The following is a 19733-nucleotide window of genomic DNA, read 5'->3' on the forward strand; positions in this document are numbered from 1 at the left end:
GTCATCACTCTGTCCGACAGTCTCTTCACCACCGGCGCTCTCTTTTTTCGGCATCATCAGCTATGACGTTGGCCACCGAAAAACACGTTCAACAACTTGTTAAGCATATTGTGGGTTTTCGGTAGAAATAGACAGTGGTTTACCACTGCCTTCTGCCTGCAGTACAGGACACCAGTTACCAGAATTCCCAGCATGCCTCCTGTTGTCCTGAAGCTACCGTTGGCCAGACGGTTTGGCTCGTCCACCAGCTACAGGTACGACTGCTGCTGCCCAGCGTAGAGCAGGTCTATTTAAAGGCGACCTTCAAACACCTTGTCCCAGTGCTGTTACGGGGCCTTTGCAGCTTTTTATAGGTCCACCGGTGCCCCCCAGTGGCCCGCTGCGCCCTGCTAGCAACCGCTGCTGTTGGTCCACGACTGCTTATTCATCAGATAAGCCTGCTTATTTTGCAGCTGTCCCCCATATTTGAGGGGGCGTTCCACTTTCTGCCAGCTGTGGACGAGCTCCATAGCAGTACAGCTCTGCCAGAAGTCACCAGCACACTCTTGACAGACTCTTCCTTCAGAATTACCCCTACCCCATTACTCCTCCCATTCGCACCACGGCAGAAGAGTTTGAACCCACCTCCGATACTCCTGGCCTTACTCCCCTTCCACCTGGTCTCTTGCACACACAGTATGCCTACCTTTCTTCTCTCCACCATGTCAGCCAGCTCTCTCCCTTTACCAGTCATAGTGCCAACATTCAAAGTTCCGACTCTCACCTCCACACTCCTCCCCTCCCTCCTCTCCTGCTGCCTCTGGACATGCCTTCCCCTCTCCTTCTCCTTCGCCCAACAGTAGCATAGTTTCCACCGGCACCCTGCTGGCCAACAGTATCAGTGGTGGTCGTCGGTAACCCGGGCCTCGACCGATCCAGTATGGAAATCGGATTTATGATCTGCATATTTGATATGACAAAGGTTGAACACTGCCTACCTGATGCAACCCTCCCCATTTGTCCGGGCTTGGGACAGCCACTAAGAATGCACTGGCTTCTGCATCCTCAGCGGCTGGGTTATAGCTTTGCAGATACATCCAGTGAATTTCATCTTCCACCCTCTCATCTTTCAACATGTTTAAATTAGACTGTGTGAAAATATTAGTTTCCAACTTGTCCCTCGTCACCTCCGACTCAACTGTGCCATGAGTTGCTCAGGTCCGACCCCCTTCAAAAGTCACCCATGTCAAAGGGTTATAACAAACTTCTGTGCTATGACAGTTCACCAGCTACCAAAGTCAAGGCTGCTTTGGAGTGTGAACTGAGGCTGAACCTGGAGGATGGTTGATGGGATGTTGATCTTACCACTTCGACTTGTGCTAGTCTCACACTCGTACAGTTCAAGGTATTTTTTAGCATTCATTTTTTTCAAAGCTCGATTGTAACAAGTTTCTCCAAATAGTACGGACGGCTGTGCCAAATGTCATGCGTCATGCTGCAGTCTGGCCCATGTGGCCGAGCTACATTCTGGCAGAAGGACTTCCACTCTCTTTCTAGAATACTTTCGATAACTGTAAATGTCGTTCCCAATATAACCATATTTAGGTTTCCAGAAGACCATAACCGATGTCCCTCCAAGCAATGAATTCCAGTCAAGTCAAGTCAAGTCAGTGTTATTTGTATAGCCCGATATCACAAATTACAGATGTGCCTCCGTGGGCTTAACAGCAACACAACATCCTGTCCTCAGACCCTCGCATCAGATGAGGACCACCTCCCTAAAAACCTTTAACGGGGAGAAAAACCAGGAAGAAAGCTCAGGGAGAGCAGCAGAGGAGGGTCTCTCTCCCAAGACGCACAACGTGCAATAGATGTTGTGTTCACACAATTTACACAATACATCATTGAAAGAGGATAACAGAATTATAATGGACATATAACATTTATGAAGAATATGATGTACAGGATGCCGAGCAGTGTCCAGACGCCTCCGGAACAGTCCAGGACCCGAGCCACGCGACCAGCACCATCATGTAAAAACAAATAACAACTTATATGGATTAATAAGATGCATACAAAGATAATGTGATGAGGGGAATGTCAGGCAGCATCCAAGTGGCGACCACCATCACCACGGAGACCTGGGAGGAGAACCGACTGCACGCCGTGCACACAAGGGAGGCTCGCATGACACCACAGAAAAAGAGAAAGGAGGAGACATCATTCGGAGAGAGATAATCTAACTTTCACTTCCTCATTGGCAGGACGCCATCTTCTTCTTCACCGGAAGTCAAGTAAAGCTCCCTCCAGCACTCAGTGGCTCGGTGATATCATGACCTTTCTAAAGCCAGAGAAGATGAAACATGTAGTGAGAGCCAATTCTGATGAATTCTAATAAGTGGATTTTTTTTTACCCCCCCCCCTTTTTTTTTCCTTCCCTGCACCGGAGAGAAGAGGAATGAAAGTCAGTAGGAGCAAAGTAACGGGGAGTGCAGAAGGGAGGTGAAGAAGAGAGTGCAGGCAGGGTGGAGTGGGTGGAGAAGAGTGTCAGGAGTGATGTGTGACAGAAGGGTACCAGCAAGAGTTAAAGGGAAGGTTTACAAGATGGTAGTGAGACCAGCTATGTTATATGGTTTGGAGACAGTGGCACTGATGAAAAGACAGGAGGTGGAGGAGCTGGAGGTGGCAGAGATGAAGATGATAAGATTTTCACTGGGAGTGATGAAGAAGGACAGGATTAGGAAGGAGTATATTAGAGGGACCGCTCAGGTTGGACGGTTTGGAGACAAAGCAAGAGAGGCAAGATTGAGATGGTGTGGACATGTGTGGAGGAGAGATGCTGGGTATACTGGGAGAAGGATGCTGAATATGGAGCTGCCAGGGAAGAGGAGAAGAGGAAGGCCAAAGAGGAGAGTAGTGTTGCACAATGTACCGATACTACAAAAGTATCGCGATACCCTCACGCAACAAAGATACGATACGCTTGGTTTTTAGTATCGATACTTTTATTAGAATAACGTTGTGTGTCTGTGCAGCGAGCTGCTCCAACTCTCAGTCATGCTGCTTGCGCCAGAGGCTAGTGGGCGTGGCTAACTTCCTCCCTCACACGCAGCGAAGCAGCGGCACGCGGGCTGACGTCACTGCGAGTGAGCGAGGGAAGGAGAGATGGCGGCAGGTTGGGAGGCGGGGTGGCCGACAGTCCTCAGCTTGTGGCCAAAGCAGACGGGGAAGTGAAGTGTGGAGTTGTTTGGGGTACTCGGCAGGTGGTGAGGGCCAGCCCGCAGACACACCGAGGCCCGTCTGTAAGACGGGTTACAAAGGCGTTCAGACAAAGGGAGGCAACACGTCCAACATGGCGGAGCACCTCGCTGACAGACACGCCGGCCGTCACAAGGAACAACTCCGAGACCGGCAGCAGGTTAGCGAACGTGCTAGAAAACCGCCATTACAGGATCAGCCCCGAGCTGAGCCAGCCACTAACTCACTAACTAACTACCTGCCTGCAGGCTGTAGTTAGTTAGTGAGTGGATCAGCCCCGAGCTGAGCCACTAACTCACTAACTCACTAACTACCTGCCTGCCTGCCTGCCTGCCTGCCTGCCTGCAGGCTGTACCGGTGAAAGGAGAGTGGCGTGTTGTGTGACAGGCAGCCTTCTTCAACCCTGCATGTTGACGAGGCTCAGCGACAGTGATCATACTGGGGTTAGCTTACGGAAGGACGATGCTCATGCTAATACATAATGTAGCCTTTAGCATAACTTGCAAACGATCTGTTTAATATTCAGTCAGTTCTGCTAACATTTAGCATGGCGTGTAGTCTGCCTTTCTGTCCATAATTATTTCTTACATATAAGATAGGTGTAAATGACCCATATTACTTTATATTAGATTTGATATTATTAAGACAAGTGATAGAGATTACTATATGGCGCTTTGTTTATTAGACTTATATGCTATTGAATTTGTTATAAAGTGCCATGTACCAGATCTGATTTTATAGTGAATTGCACGTTTATTGTTTACATCCTTTTATTGTGAACATTGATACGGTCTCCTCGGTATGTTACTGCGCGTGCGCAAGTTGACGGCGGAAACGAGAAGGAAAGTTAAAATGGCTGACGTCCGCATGCCATGAGAAGCCAAGGACTGTTCGTGAAGAATATTGTTTATAATTCCTTATTCAGCACCTACTAGCTGGAAGGCGAACACGTACGTGTGTAGAGTGACTGTGTAATTTGAGTTGGTTGTGAGGTCTCATTTTTATGTACTGTGTAACCGGATTTAGAAGTTAGCTAAATGAGCTAATGCTAGCAGTGCTATGCACGTTGTTAGGGTAGCTAGCGATGGTGGAAACGTGGTCGCATGTATGAGTGTATGACTGTATGTTTCATTTTGCTTTCAGCTCTTAGGGTGTGTCTGTGGTGGTCCGTGTAGATAAATTGTAGAAATACCGTACCGTAGCCCATCAGTTATCATCATTGAGTGCGACGTCTGAGTAAAGTCCGGCTGGGGATGCTACAATAGGCTACCTGAAATGCACTCAGGAGAACCCATAGCCTACCACCAGAATGTATTGAGTCCAAATTAGCTTGTTAGCCATGAACGACATTCCACTAACTCAGCAGGCTTGACCTGGGGTAGGCTCCATCAGATGGCCCACTGAATAGCATAGTAATTTGCTTGTAATTTTAACACTGACCTTGATCTAGCCTAATTTGGCTATGTAAAGGTAATTTATTTATTGACAATCAGCAAAAACGGACTGAGAATGGTACTGCAAATGACTAATTGTCTGACTGACGTTTGTCCACCATAGTGTAATGGCATGTACCATGTAGTGGCATGTTTTTTTTTTTTTAATAAAGAGGAGAAAATAGTCTTTTAATTGTATGTGTCAGTCGGTCATTAATGTGTTCACTGTTCAAAAGTTTACATTTTACAGAAAAGTGGCTTGTTAAGCAAAAGCAAATATGTTAACAAACAGAAGAGATTATGCTCATACTTGCTCTGGAGAATTAATTTATTAATGTAATTTGCTCAGAAAGTAGGACAGGAACAAGCTGGTGACAGTTGAACCATAGTGAGACCGAGCTGGACCATTATTCATCTCTTTTCCAGATGTCTGTGAATGTTCTCATTCATCCAGGTCGTCATGGTTATCCAAAGGAGTTGGATCAAGTGCAACTGGACTTGGTATATACCCGTGAAGATGTTTCGCCTCTCATCCAAGAGGCTTCCTCAGTTCCTGCCTTTCTGACTAGACCAAGCTAGTCTGACTGGCTGGTGATGAGACTCAGCATTCATCCTCTAGGAGTCGTTGTCAGAGCTATTGATATGCGTGGCTCTTTTGTGTACCGATGTTTGGCTGCGCCCGTCGTTATCAGAGCTATTGATTTGCATTTGTTTAGCAGCGATGGTCGTTCGGGGTGTTACTTTCGACTTCATTGTTCAGTGGTCATGAGAGTGGTTGGAGCCGTTAGTGACTGGCTGTTGTTCTTGGAGGCTAGGCTTCTTGAGTCTCCTGGGTAGAGATGAACACTCTTTTCCGGATATTTTAGAATTTTACGGTGGTATCGGTTCAGTATCAAGTATCGAGGTATTTATGGCAGGTATCGTATCAAAGTCATAATTTTGGTATCGTGACAACACTAAACGGGAGCAGCCGAAAGTAGTAGTAGTTTCTCCCCAATTGTTTCCGGCCAGTTACCCTCTCTTCTGAGCCGTCCCGGTCTCTGCTCCACCCCCTCTGCTGATCCGGGGAGGGCTCCAGACTACCACATGTCTCCTCCCATACATGTGGAGTCACCAGCCGCTTCTTTTCACCTGACAGTGAGGAGTTTCACCAGGGGGATGTAGCACGTGGGAGGATCACGCTATTCCCCCCAGTTCCCGCTCCCCCTTGAACAGGCGCCCCGACCAACCAGAGGAGGCGCTAGTGGAGCGACCAGGACACATACCCACATCTGGCTTCCCACCCGCAGACACGGCCAATTGTGTCTGCAGGGAGACCAGACCAAGCCAGGGGTAACACAGGGACTCGAACTGCCGATCCCCGTGTTGGTTGGAAACGGAGTAGACCGCTATGCTACCCGACGCCCCCGTGGCAGTCTTTTTTAATGTTCTTCAACGCTCTGCAATCTCTCTCCTCTGACAACCCCCCTGCTTTTTTTCCTTCCTTTTTCCCCCTATGGTTCGTTTGTCTGTTTAAATTAATTTATTCATTTGTTTACTTTGTTTTGCTTTGTTTGTTTCTGTGTTTGAACTTTGTATATTCTGAAAACACCTTTAAAAGGCAGAGAATATGGCTTCTTTTGCTTTTCATCCATTGAGATGCTCCGTATACTGTTTGTTTTTGGTTTTTGTTTTTTTCGGCATTTTCCACCTTTTGTTGGATAGTGACAGTGGAGAGAGACAGGAAAGGCAGGGGAGAGAGAGAGGGAGAGAGGGGGGGGGGGATGACATGCAGCAAAGGGTCTGGGCCGGTTTCGAACCCAGGCTGCTGCAGTAAGGACTCAGCCTTTTGTGGTACCCCTCTAGCAGGTGAGCCACCGGGGCACCCCCGTATACTGCTATTTTAACTGTCATTGGTAAACTGGCGTTGTTTTCTCTTGTCGTGCCCCATGTCTCCTCACTCATGAAGACATTAAACAACGACGTGCCGTCCGTTCAAAGCAGTCGGTGTTGTGAGTGTGGGTGTTACTGGTATGCAGTGTACAATGTGCACATTGATTAGGATTTCGTGTGTGGGGCAGTCAGGAAAACTGGACTGTTGATGGAAAAACGTAGCGCTGCCCTCTACCAGATACCCAGAATACACCACTCTCTGTGTCTGTCTGTCTTGCCCTCTCTCTGTGTTGGCATTCTGCACCTATTGACATCTCTGCCGTATATAGACACCAGGAGAGCATTCTGACAGCCCATTGGCTCATCACAAGACCAGTCTCTCTCTCTCTCGCTTTCGCGCTCGCTCTCTCTCTCGCTCTCATATATATGGCAGCTTCCAGGGCCTAACAGCAGCTGCTGGGTGTCGCGTCACAGAAGCAGCTGGACAATGTGGTGGTGTTGAGAGACACACACAGACCTTATTGGTGTTGGCCATTCTGGTCATCTTGGAGGAACAACATCTGAGTCGGGACTTAAGTCTCCCAGTAGCCTCTCCAATAACTTTGTGTGGAGCTGCAGGGTGTACGTGTATTTGTGATCCATGAATGTGTATGTTTGCCTGTCCATTCTCACTTGTTCTCATGCTGTAGTTTGTTAATTAAAGAGTGGGTGTGCGTGCTGTCAATCTTCAGTCAAGTCTTTCCTGTGTTCTAGAAGTTAGCCGTTGGAAATTCAAATCTATTAGGACTCTTCTGTTTAAAGTCCCATGTGACATAACCATATTCACAGTGTGTTTGCAGCTAACTAGCTGCAGCTTGCAGAGGGACTGCTTACCTCTCAGCCTGTGTAACAGAGGGACTGGTTCAATAAAATCCATTTGGACCAACACGGGTATCGCCGGCTCGAATCCCCGTGTTACCTCCAGCTTGGTCAGGCGTCCCTACAGACACAATTGGCCGTGTCTGTGGCTGGGAAGCCGGATATGGGTATGTGTCCTGGTCACTGCACTAGCGCCTCATCTGGTAGGTCAGGGCGCCTGTTCAGGGGGGAAGGGGGAACTGGGGGGAATAGCGTGATCCTCCCACGTGCTACATCCCCCTGGCGAAACTCCTCACGGTCAGGTGAAAAGAAGCGGCTGGCGACTCCACATGTATGGGAGGAGACATGTGGTAGTCTGCAGCCCTCCCCGGATCAGCAGAGGGGGTGGAGCAGAGACCGGGACGGCTCGGAAGAGTGGGGAAATTGGCCAAGTACAATTGGGGAGAAAAAAGGGGGGGAGGTAGAATTAAAACAAAAATAAAATCCATTTGGTCCGAATGAAACAACCAATCACCACTAAGGGGTGTTCCCCCTCCATCAGGGCACTGCTGGTTGAAAAGGTGTCGTCTTGTGAATAATGTGGGTGTGATTTACATGCATAGATTATCAAGTGAAATACATTTCACTGTCTTCATGGCATTAATATGGATCTTGGACAGAGGTTGTCACACAAGGTGCTGCCTGTACTTTGGAAATGGCCGTCATTATAAATACTTGACCTACAAGTAAAAGAGTGCTTCATAACAACACTGGTGGTATAACTTTGGGGTTGGCTGAAATAAATCTTTTCATATACATAGATGATCAGTGACAATATGCGTTGGCCAGTTGTGACAGGCAAACTCATGCATGAAGCTGGGTGGAGGGAGGGGTTACAGGAGAGAAGGATGAAGCAGAGCAAGGGGAGACTGGATTTTTTGGGGGGGTGTTTTGTCAAATTTGCTCACCACTTAAAACTTACCTACCCCAGCTTTAACATGCAAGATGTGGAGGTCCTATTCTGTTCCTAAGAACAAGCTCGGTGCTGTGTGTATTCAAGTCTTTCTTCTGACCAGGGCTTGGCAATAATTAGTGGGCCAGCAGCAAACAGCTTGCACGTCTCACGTTCTTCTACCTGAATTCTTATTCCTCTCCTAGCTGCTTCCACGTATGTTCACTTAGAAACTTCATTCAAACTTTTAAATGTTCAGGATCTATTGGAATGGCGAGGAATTGTTCAGCTTTTCATATCTTTTATAGTCTTTGAGATATTCAACTTTTATTACACGTTTTCCCCCATGGAAATGAGCGGTGGAAAGTTTGGCTCACTAGACAATCACGACTCTAGCCCTCTCCATAGACAATTCAGTGACAAAGCCATTTTTTCTTGGAAAGTAATATTACATTGGAGATTGAACATTCATCGTCTGATCACTGTTCATTTACGTTGGTGCTCATATAGCTAATAAACTGCCAACAACCACAAGCAGACACAAGTATAGGGTGCTAGAGTACAGTATGTAGCCTGAGCTTATATGGTTCTAAGATATGATGCACATATGCTTATAATGTCCATTTCACCAAGGCATTTTGTGAAAGACGTGTGCAGCATAAAGAGAAAAATACTAGACACCAAAAGTAACCTTTACTCAGTGTGGAAGAGGTGTGGAATCTCGGGGTCTTGTTCATGAGTGAGGGTAGGATGGAGCGGGAGAATGACAGGTGGATTGGTGCAGCATCAGCAGTAATGTGGACGTTGTACCGGACCGTTGTGGTGAAGAGGGAGCTGAGCCGGAAGACAAAGCTCTCAATTTACCAGTCAGTCTTCGTTCCAACCCTCACCCATGGTCATGAGCTTTGGGTAGTGACCAAAAGGGTGAGATCGCGGATACAAGCGGCTGAAATGAGTTTCCTCCGTAGGGTGTCTGGGCTCAGCCTTAGGGATAGGGTGAGGAGCTCGGAGTAGAGCCGCTGCTCCTTCGTGTCGGAAGGAGCCAGTTGAGGTGGTTCGGGCATCTGATCAGGATGCCTCCTGGACGCCTTCCTTTGTAGGTTTTCCAGGCACATCCAACTGGGAGGAGACCCCGAGGTAGTCCCAGAACTCACTGGAGGGACTACATGTCCAATCTGGCTTGGGAACAACTTGGGATCCCCCAGGAGGAACTGGAGGGTATTGCTTACCTTGCTGCCACCGCGACCCGACCCCGGAGAAGCAGCTGATGATCAGATGAGAGATGAGATGGAATTGGTGTGATTTCAGCGACCAATGTAAACACAGTATTTTTTTCATGGGCACTAAATGGGAAGGGTCTAGGCTCCGCAGCCACTCCATGTGCTATGTAAACCCGGCCTAAGACGATAGACTTACCAAGAGAGCAAATCAGCTGGTGTAGTGATTGGGTAGAAGCCTACCAATCCACCCAAAAAACAAATCTAGGCAAGACTGTCACTTAGTCCATAGCTAACTAGGAAACAGATCTTCTCTTCATATGCAGCACAAAGGCACGGCTTGGAATAGATTCAGTAATTCCTGCCAATATAAAAATCTGGCCTTCTTTCCATATTGACCCACCTCTATTCATGTCTGTTTCTGATTGGACAGAGATGTGAAAGGTTCTCTCTGGTTGGATCAGACTGGAAGAGATTTTAGTTGAGGTCTGAGTAGAAGAATCTTCAGACTGTAATGTTCATCTGAGCTGACAGTCTGCTGGATCCAAAACCTCTCAGATGGTTCTGTTTCTAATGACTCCACCCTGTGTGTGTGTGTGTGTGTGTTTGTGTGTGTGTGTGTTCGTTCCCCTGCAGTGTGTGTCTAACCCTGAATGCTGAATTCATCCTCTCGGCACCACTCAGCCCAACCAAGAGGGGTGACAGAGATAAAAAGAGGGACATAGGGGAGGTGTCCAGCTGGGAGGAGCAGAGTGAATACCTCAGAAATGTGAAACTGGGAGTTGCAGCAGAGCTGCCATTCAACTCCCAACAACACCCACCAACTCCCATTCCACAGGCAGTCTGGAGGTAAGGCCTGCTTCCCTTATTCACACATTTGTCCAATCAGTGAGCAAATCAGGGTCAGATTCTTTTAGTATGCTTCAATTAGACAGGAAATTAGATTTAATCTATTTAAGCTATGACATCACTCCCAATATTTTATCAAGTAAACATTGTTGGTTACCTGGCTAGATGAACTGAAGTTATTTGAACTTACCTACTAACCAACTATATAGTTACAAACAGTTGTACTGATGGAGATAAAACCGCACACTTTACCTAAAAACAAAAAGATACAATCATTTTGGTCTGTTTGTGTGTGGTTGTGTTGTACAATGTGAGTTTATGGCTGTGTTGTATACAGGGTTGGGTTAGGTTGAAATGGAATGCAAGTAACATCATTACATATTCAGAATACAGCAATGAGGTATCTGTATTCTGTAAACACCTGTATTCAGATTACAGATACTTTATAGATTTTGGGAATGTTATTGATGGGACGATGTGTTCAGGGTGGTGAGTGTGAACTAGCCCAAAAAATGAAAACTGAATAGAAGTAAATGGTCTTTTAAAAGGACGTCTTGGGCAGTCTGTAACAGAGGACTGCATCGGGATGGGGATCCCGTGGGTCCCGCGGGACCCAATGCAAATCTGACGGGAGCGGGCGGTTTTAACTTTGCTGTGGGCGGTCAAAAAATAAACTGCAGGTCCTGAGATTTAGCTAGCGCTAACAAGAAAGATGGCGTCAACAAATGAAGTTGAAAAGAAACTCAAAGTTGGTCATACAATACAAACACAAAGCAAGGGAGGTCTGATATTTGGAAACATTTCTCAGTTGTGACAGACAGAGATGGAAAAGAACTGGACTTTGTTAGCTGCGACAAATGTGCAAAAGTGTTGATGTACAACGGGCACAAGTCCAGCAGCTCTGGGTTGAGGTGCCGTACCGGCTCCGTTCTCCCCTGTCAGAGTAAGCTGTCTTTGAAAGATAAAGCTCTTCTCCCTGCGCATATCAAACAAGATATAATCAGAAATGTGTCACACTTTGCTGTAGAGACATTCGGCCGTATGACTTGGTTGCCGGGAAGGCTTTGTTGACATAGTTCAACACGTTGTCAATGTAGCTGCTAAATATGGCACATTTGATGTAAAAGATGTTTTGCCTCACCCAACCAATGTGTCCAGACATGTGGAGGGGAGCTCAGGCCCTGCAGGCGTCATGGCAACGGCGATAAAGCCCATCACAGAAACATCGCTGTGCCATCACAACAGATACTATATGGACTGAGGATTACCACAAACATCATCCATATCCAGCACCATCCATTATGCAAACAACAGTTTCGGTCTCATATCAAGGGTGTTGTTTGCAGCTCCCTTCCAAGATGGAGTGTCAGAACCAGAAGAGAACAGCAGCAACCTGCTGTTTGGGAAGCGCCGTGCGCTGGGAACAGACACGTCACTGTTTGTTGGCCATGTTGTGTTTGTCACTGATCGTGGAGCCAACATAGTTGCTGCCCTGTGTGGACACACTAGGCTCAACTGCAATGCGCACATCCTGAACATCACCCTGTCGAGCACATTTGCCCCAGACGTGTTGGCAAAGACACCCAAGCTGTCTGAACTGTTGACCAGTACAGAAAAATTGGTCAAATATTTCAAGCATTCAGGTCTGCAGAACAGCTTGAAGAAATCCCTCAAGCAATCCATTGAGACCTGATGGAATTCACATGATAATATGCTGGATTCCATACGGCAACAGCATGAGGAGAGCTCCACATTACTCATGATGAATAACCAGTGGGAAAGAATTGCGCAGATTAATGCAAACACTTTCAAAACAGTGGTTGCATTCCTCAAGTTATTAAAGGATGCTACTAATGACCTTGGGTCCAACAACTCCACTCCCAGCGCATTGCTTGCGCTGCCATGGTCCGTCACACTCACTGAACACTGCGAAGCAGCATCCCTCGAGCCCTTGCTCTCCAAAGTTGCAAATGTGTGTGCCTCATGTCTGGAAGAACTGGTGGGCACAAGTGATATATCAGCAAAATCCCTTCACATGATGTACAGGATTGCAACACTCCTGACTCCTAAAATGCAATTGCTACGGATGCTGGGCCCAGATGCAAGAGACAATGTGATAAAAGATATGTAATTTGAATGCTTTAAATCAGGGTCCGAAATTAACACTCACCACCCGCCAAATGTGAGTAGATTTTCTGATTAGCGAGTAAATCTCAGAAGCGCACCCGCCACATGGCGAGTAACAAAAAAAGTGAAATCCAACCACTTAATCCCCCCTATCTCTCTCGCTCTCCTTAGCAACAGCAATAACATAGCAACAGCAATAACCGAAATTAACCAATCAAAATGCATTAGAATGTTGCTAGACGCTACTGGCAGGTAAAATTATGCACACACTCGAGGGCTTGGCCGGTAGATTTTTTTCATCTACCAGTCCCCTTGGCCAGTAAGCCAAAAAGTTAATTTCGGACTGTGCTTTAAATAGGCTATTGTTTTGAATATTATGTTGTAGGATATCTTGTTTGTAAAAAAGGGGACCAGAGGGTGTGCTCAAATTAGTGGGGCATCAGGGTGTCTGGGCTCAGCCTTAGAGATAGGGTGACGAGCTCAGACATCCAGAGGGAGCTCGGAGTAGAGCCGCTGCTCCTTCGCGTCAAAAGGAGCCAGCTGAGGGGGTTCGAGCATCTGATCAGGTTGCCTCCTGGGCGCCTTCCTTTGGAGGTTTTCCGGACACAGCCAACTGGGAGGAGACCCTGGGGTAGACCCAGAACTCGCTAGAGGGAGACTACATGTCCATCTGGTGTGGGAACACCTTGGGATCCCCCAGGAGGAGCTTGAGGGCATTGCTGGGGAGAGAGACATCTGGAGTGCCCTACTTAGCTTGCTGCCACTGTGACCCTACCCTGGAGAAGCGACTCAAGGTGAATGAATGAACATTGCTCAGCCTCCCTGGGAAAGTCTACTCTAGGGTGCTGGAAAGAAAGCTCTGACCGATTGTGGAACCTCGGATCCAGGAGGAACAATGCGGATTCTGTCCTGGCCGTGGAACAGGGTACCAACTCTTTACCCTTGCAGAAGTGTTGGGGGAGGCACGGGAGTTGGACCAGTCAGTCTACTTGTGTTTTGTGGACTTGGAGAGGGCTTATGACTGTGTACCCCGGGGCACTCTGTGGGGGGTACTGCGGGAGTATGGGGTACCGGGGCAGTTGCTACAAGTCATCCGGTCCTTGTATAACCAAAGTGAAAGCTGTGTCTGCATTCTCGGCACAAAGTCAAACACGTTTTCAGTGGGTGTCGGACTCCGCCAAGGTTGTCCTTCGTCTCCCATTCTGTTTGTGATATTCATGGACAGAATCTCAAGGCGCAGCCAAGGTGAGGAGTGTGTCTGTTTTGGGAACCTCAGAATTGCATCTCTGCTCTTTGCAGACGATGTGGTTTTGTTGGCTTCAACAGAACATGACCTCCAGCACGCACTGGGGGGGTTTGCAGCTGAGTGTGAAATGGCCGGGATGAGAATCCGCACCTCCAAGCAGGGTCCGAAATTAACACTCGCCACCCGCCAAATGCGAGTAGATTTTCTGATTGGCGAGTAAATCTCAGAAGCCTACCCGCATCATGGTGAGTAACAAAAAAAGTGAAATTCAACCACATATCCAAAAGAAAACGACACCACCAAAAACATATAAAAACGGAGAGCACAAACCAAACAAAAAAAAAACACAAACAGTCAACAACACAGTCCATTCAGTAAATTTGCAACACAGTCCAAACATGTCACTGTCCAGAGAACGAACGCCAGCCAGGAAGACTGTCGGAACCGCCGGTCTGCATGGGCTAGCAGTTAGCCTAGCCTGCCCCACTTCCACGTCCAGTCAGACCGCCCTCGGTTTTTCTTCTTCCCTAGGCCCACCGGACGCAGCAGACCAGGCTCCCTCAGCTGATCCAGTGCCAGCTCTCCCAGCCAGACACCTCCCCTGTACGCCACACAACGACACAAACGCAGACACAGACAAAAACACTGCACAGTTGACGCCGGGCGAAGCCGCTGCCAGACCGCCCTCTGTGTTATCGGAACCGCCGGTCTGCATGGGCTAGCAGCTAGCTTAGCCTGCCCTGCATCCGCGTCCTGTCAGACTGCCCTCTGTGTTTCCTGTTGGGGCGCAGCTCCAGGCAGGGCCGTGGTCCCTCGGCCCACAGGACACGACAGACCAAGTTCTCCCAGCCGATCCAACGGCAGCTCTCCCAGCATCAAATGAAATGGACGATCACAAACATAATTCTTCACACGATGACACGAACTCAGACGTAGACATGGATAAAGGCACTGCATAGTCGGCGGCGCAAACATGAGTTCGTGCCGCCATTTTCCTTTGTCAAACATACCAGTAACACCAAGGAGTCAAATGGCTGAAAAAGTTCATGCTGGCTATGATTGACAGGTGTCAGAACACAGATCACAGCTTGCTGTGTATGGGGCTGTGTAGCTGCAGACCGGTCAGAAGGCCCATGATGGCTCCTGTCCGCTGCAGAAAACACCTACAGTGGGCACGTGAGCATCAGAACTGGACCATGGAGTAGTAGAAGAAGGTGGCCTGGTCTGATGAATCACTTTTGGGTTACATCATGTGGACGGCCGGGTGTGTGTGTGCGTCATTTACCTGGGGAAGAGATGGCACCAGGTTTCACCATGGGAAGAAGGCCAGCCGGTGGAGGCAGCGTGATGCTCTGGGCAATGTTCTGCTGAGAAACCCTGGGTTCTGTCATGTGGATGTTACTTTGACACGTAACATCTACCTAAACATGATTGCAGACCAGGTTCACCCCTTCATGGCAGGGATCTCTTTCAGCAGGGTAAAAACTGTTCAGGAATGGTTTGAGGAACATGAGAAAGAGGTCAAGGTGTTGCCTTGGCCTCCAAATTCCCCAGATCTCCACACCTCAATCCAGTTGAGCATCTGTGGGATGTGCTGGAAAACCAGTCCGATCCATGGAGGCTCCACCTCACAACTTACAGGACATGAAGGATCTGCTGCTGACATCTTGGTGCCAGATACCAGAGGACACCTTCAGAGGTCTTGTGGAGGCCATGCCCTGACGGGTCAGAGCTGCTTCATGGGCCGAGGGGGTCCTACACAATATATTAGGCAGGTGGTTTTAATGTTTTGGCTAATCAGTGTATGTTTATGGTTGTGTGTGTGTGTGTGTGTGCATGTGAAATGTATGAGTCAGTTCTCTCCTGTTTAACCCCTGACCCTCATGTCTATTACGTAATGCTACTTTTGTCTCTAATTATTTGTTAGCTGCAGTGTGTGCGTGTGTGTGTGTGTGTGTGTAGGCTGTTGGGGATGTTAACAGGTAGGACATCAGGATGTACATTCATGTCTAGTGATGTGTGTTTGCCCATAGAGTCAACAGAGTCTGGCAGACAGACAGAGACACACACACAGGAGACAATGTAAACATCCCCTGTGCCGGCTGGATTGTGTGTTGTGAGCTCATGGTGACTGGGAGACTCTGAGGAGATGATGTCATGTAATTCTTCCCAGTCCGCCTGCAGGCACATATGCTGCTGCAACATGATGTTAGTGCTGTAATCAGTGGTTTCACTGAACCGACCATCTGGCTCTACTCTGCAGTGTTGTGTAACTGCAATGACTGATGTTCTAAAAGGACAATTCGGATATTTTTTTTCTTCCACAACCAGTCTTTTTTTTTTTCTCCATCATTCATATCAGTTATGATGTCATTTTATTCACTGGCTTCATTGTGTAGTTTTTCAACATGGAACCACCATTGCACTCAACTTTGAGTGGATGCAAACTTGTCATCTTTCAATGAAAATCGCCTTCTAAATGGGTCATTTGTATGATTGGTGTAGAACCGTTGAGTTTTTGAAGTGGGTGGTGGTGGGGTGAAGACAAAGTCATGGGCAATGAAATGAGAACCTCGCCTTCTGAGTTGTTAAAAAAAAGCTGGCTTCTGTGTTTGGCAGAGTGCAGCTGAGAAGAAGAGCGTGTTCCCGCAGTAGAGCATGATCCTGCAGTAGAGCATGATCCTGCAGTAGAGCATGATCCTGCAGTAGAGCATGTTCTCGTAGTAGAGCATGTTCCTTCAGTAGAACTTGTTCCTGCAGTACAGCATGTTCCCACAGTAGAGCATGTTCCTGCTGTAGAGCATGTTCCTGCAGTAGAGCTTGTTCCCGCAGTAGAGCAGGTTCCTGCAGTAGAGCTTGTTCCCGCAGTAGAGCATGTTCCTGCTGTAGAGCATGTTCCTGCAGTAGAGCTTGTTCCCGCAGTAGAGCAGGTTCCCGCAGTAGAGCTTGTTCCCGCAGTAGAGCATGTTCCTTCCAGTAGAGCATGTTCCTGCAGTAGAGCATGTTCCCGTAGTACAGCATGTTCCCGCAGTAGAGCGTGTTCGCGCAGTAGAGCATGTTCCCGTAGTAGAGCATGTTCCCGTAGTACAGCCTGTTCCCGCAGTTGAGCATGTTCCTGCAGTAGAGCATGTTCTCGTAGTAGAGCATGTTCCTGCAGTACAGCATGTTCCCACAGTAGAGCATGTTCCTGCTGTAGAGCATGTTCCTGCAGTAGAGCTTGTTCCCGCAGTAGAGCAGGTTCCTGCAGTAGAGCTTGTTCCCGCAGTAGAGCATGTTCCTGCTGTAGAGCTTGTTCCCGCAGTAGAGCTTGTTCCCGCAGTAGAGCATGTTCCTGCTGTAGAGCATGTTCCTGCAGTAGAGCATGTTCCCGCAGTAGAGCATGTTCCCGCAGTAGAGCATGATCCCGCAGTAGAGCATGTTCCCGCAGTAGAGCTTGTTCCCGCAGTAGAGCAGGTTCCTGCAGTAGAGCATGTTCCCGTAGTACAGCCTGTTCCCGCAGTTGAGCATGTTCCTGCAGTAGAGCATGTTCTCGTAGTAGAGCATGTTCCTTCAGTAGAACTTGTTCCTGCAGTACAGCATGTTCCCACAGTAGAGCATGTTCCTGCTGTAGAGCATGTTCCCGCAGTAGAGCATGTTCCTGCAGTAGAGCATGTTCCTGCTGTAGAGCTTGTTCCCGCAGTAGAGCATGTTCCTGCTGTAGAGCATGTTCCTGCAGTAGAGCATGTTCCCGCAGTAGAGCATGATCCTGCAGTAGAGCATGTTCCCGCAGTAGAGCTTGTTCCCGCAGTAGAGCAGGTTCCTGCAGTAGAGCTTGTTCCCGCAGTAGAGCATGTTCCTTCCAGTAGAGCATGTTCCTGCAGTAGAGCATGTTCCCGTAGTACAGCATGTTCCCGCAGTAGAGCTTGTTCGCGCAGTAGAGCATGTTCCCGTAGTAGAGCATGTTCCCGTAGTACAGCCTGTTCCCGCAGTTGAGCATGTTCCTGCAGTAGAGCACGTTCCCGCAGTAGAGCATGTTCCTGCTGTAGAGCTTGTTCCCGCAGTAGAGCATGTTCCTGCAGTAGAGCATGTTCCTGCAGTAGAGCTTGTTCCTGCAGTAGAGCATGTTCCTGCAGTAGAGCATGTTCCCGCAGTAGAGCATGTTCCTTCCAGTAGAGCATGTTCCCGCAGTAGAGCATGTTCCCGCAGTAGAGCATGTTCCCGTAGTAGAGCATGTTCCCGTAGTAGAGCATGTTCCCGCAGTTGAGCTTGTTTCCGCAGTAGAGCACGTTCCCGCAGTAGAGCATGTTCCCACAGTACAGCATGTTGCTGTAGTAGAGCATGTTGCCGCAGGAGAGCGTGTTGCCGCAGGAGAGCGTGTTTCTGCAGTAGGGCATGTTGCCGCAGTAGGGTATGTTGCCGCAGAAGAGCATGTTGCCACAGTACAGCATGTTCCCACAGTACAGCATGTTCCCGTAGTAGAGCATGTTTCTGCAGTAGAGCATGTCCCCGCAGTAGAGCATGTCCCCGCAGTAGAGCATGTTGCCGCAGTAGAGCATGTTGCCGCAGTAGAGCGTGTTCCCATAGTAGAGCGTGTTGCTGCAGTAGAGCGTGTTCCCATAGTAGAGCATGTTGCCACAGTAGAGCACGTCCTTGTAGTAGAGCATGTTGCTGCAGTACAGCATGTTCCCGTAGTAGAGCATGTTGCCGCAGTAGAGCGTGTTCCCATAGTAGAGCATGTTGCCGCAGTAGAGCACGTCCTCGTAGTAGAGCATGTTGCTGCAGTACAGCATGTTCCCGTAGTAGAGCATGTTGCCGTAGTACAGCATGTTCCCGTAGTAGAGCATGTTGCCGTAGTACAGCATGTTCCCATAGTAGAACATGTTGCCGCAGTAGAGCATGTTCCCATAGTACAGCATGTTGCCGCAATAGAGCACGTCCTCGTAGTAGAGCATGTTACTGCAGTACAGCATCCTCTCTATCTCCCCTGCCTTTCCTGCCTCTCTCTACTGTCGCTATCCAATAAAAGGGGGAAAGTGCCAACAAAAAAAGTTTAAAAAAAAGTCATTTGACTGCTCACTTGTGTAGCGTTAACTTCATGCTGTCTCTCTGAGGATGATGCTGATGAGACTGTGTATCCTGAACAAGTCAGCACAGCAGTAATATGATGAGTTGATGTAGTAAAAACGTTTTTCTTTTTTTATATAGGGTTTAAACCCAAACAAAGAGCTTTAAATTACATAAATGAATCCCTACATAGCATTAACACAAGAACACAATGTTACAACGTTACAATGTGACGGTGGACTCTGTGCATAACTGTAGTCCACTGACTTCCGGTTTCCACTGCAGCGGCCCCACCAGTTTCCTGTTTGTTGGTGTGTGCTATTAACAATGGCATATTTTTCATGATGCCTGCAAGATTTAGCATGGATAAATGTAAACCACATGCACAGAATTGTTGACAACCTTTCACCTGCACCTACCAGCAAACGGGTGAAAAGTTTCAAGTTGTAAATATCAAGTTACGTCCACAATTATGAGGATGAGCGGACGGTCGGAATTTTGGACGTAACTTGAAACTTTTCACCTGTTTGCTGGTAGGTGCAGTTGAAAGTTTGTCAACAATTCTGTGTTGACATTTATCCATGGTAAATCTTGCAGGCATCACCAAAAATAGAGAGAGAGAAATGCATTGGTTGTTGTAACACTTGTAAATGATGGATTCCCCATTTCTGAGCCCAGACGTGATGAAAATGTTGTCAGACATGGTTCAGATTCATACACTCATCACTTCAGGATTCAGAAACTGAAAGCCTGTTTGGACAGAAACACAGTTCCATGGGACCTTCACGAGAACCTTCATAAACCATGGAACCTTCGTTAGAAACCTCCATAAACCATGATAGGTCTCCTTCTCAACAACAAGATGCTCACAGCACAGTCACACATTCATTTGGTGTTCATCCAGAACATGTTTTGAATTG

At 47.9% G+C, this 19733-nt stretch overlaps 1 protein-coding gene across 1 annotated transcript in view; it reads left to right on the forward strand.

The window, feature by feature from the left end:
* The window catches only part of fbxo34 (F-box protein 34), a 41356-nt gene that overhangs the window by 14625 nt on the left and 6998 nt on the right, over positions 1-19733 (forward strand). The window contains exon 2 of the mRNA XM_056296274.1: positions 10185-10397. The gene's annotated coding sequence lies outside the window, so the exon portion shown is untranslated. The remainder of the gene's footprint in view (positions 1-10184; positions 10398-19733) is intronic.

The sequence above is a fragment of the Lampris incognitus genome, chromosome 16 (genome assembly GCF_029633865.1).
Source record: "Lampris incognitus isolate fLamInc1 chromosome 16, fLamInc1.hap2, whole genome shotgun sequence".
NCBI classification, from domain to species: Eukaryota; Metazoa; Chordata; class Actinopteri; order Lampriformes; family Lampridae; genus Lampris; species Lampris incognitus.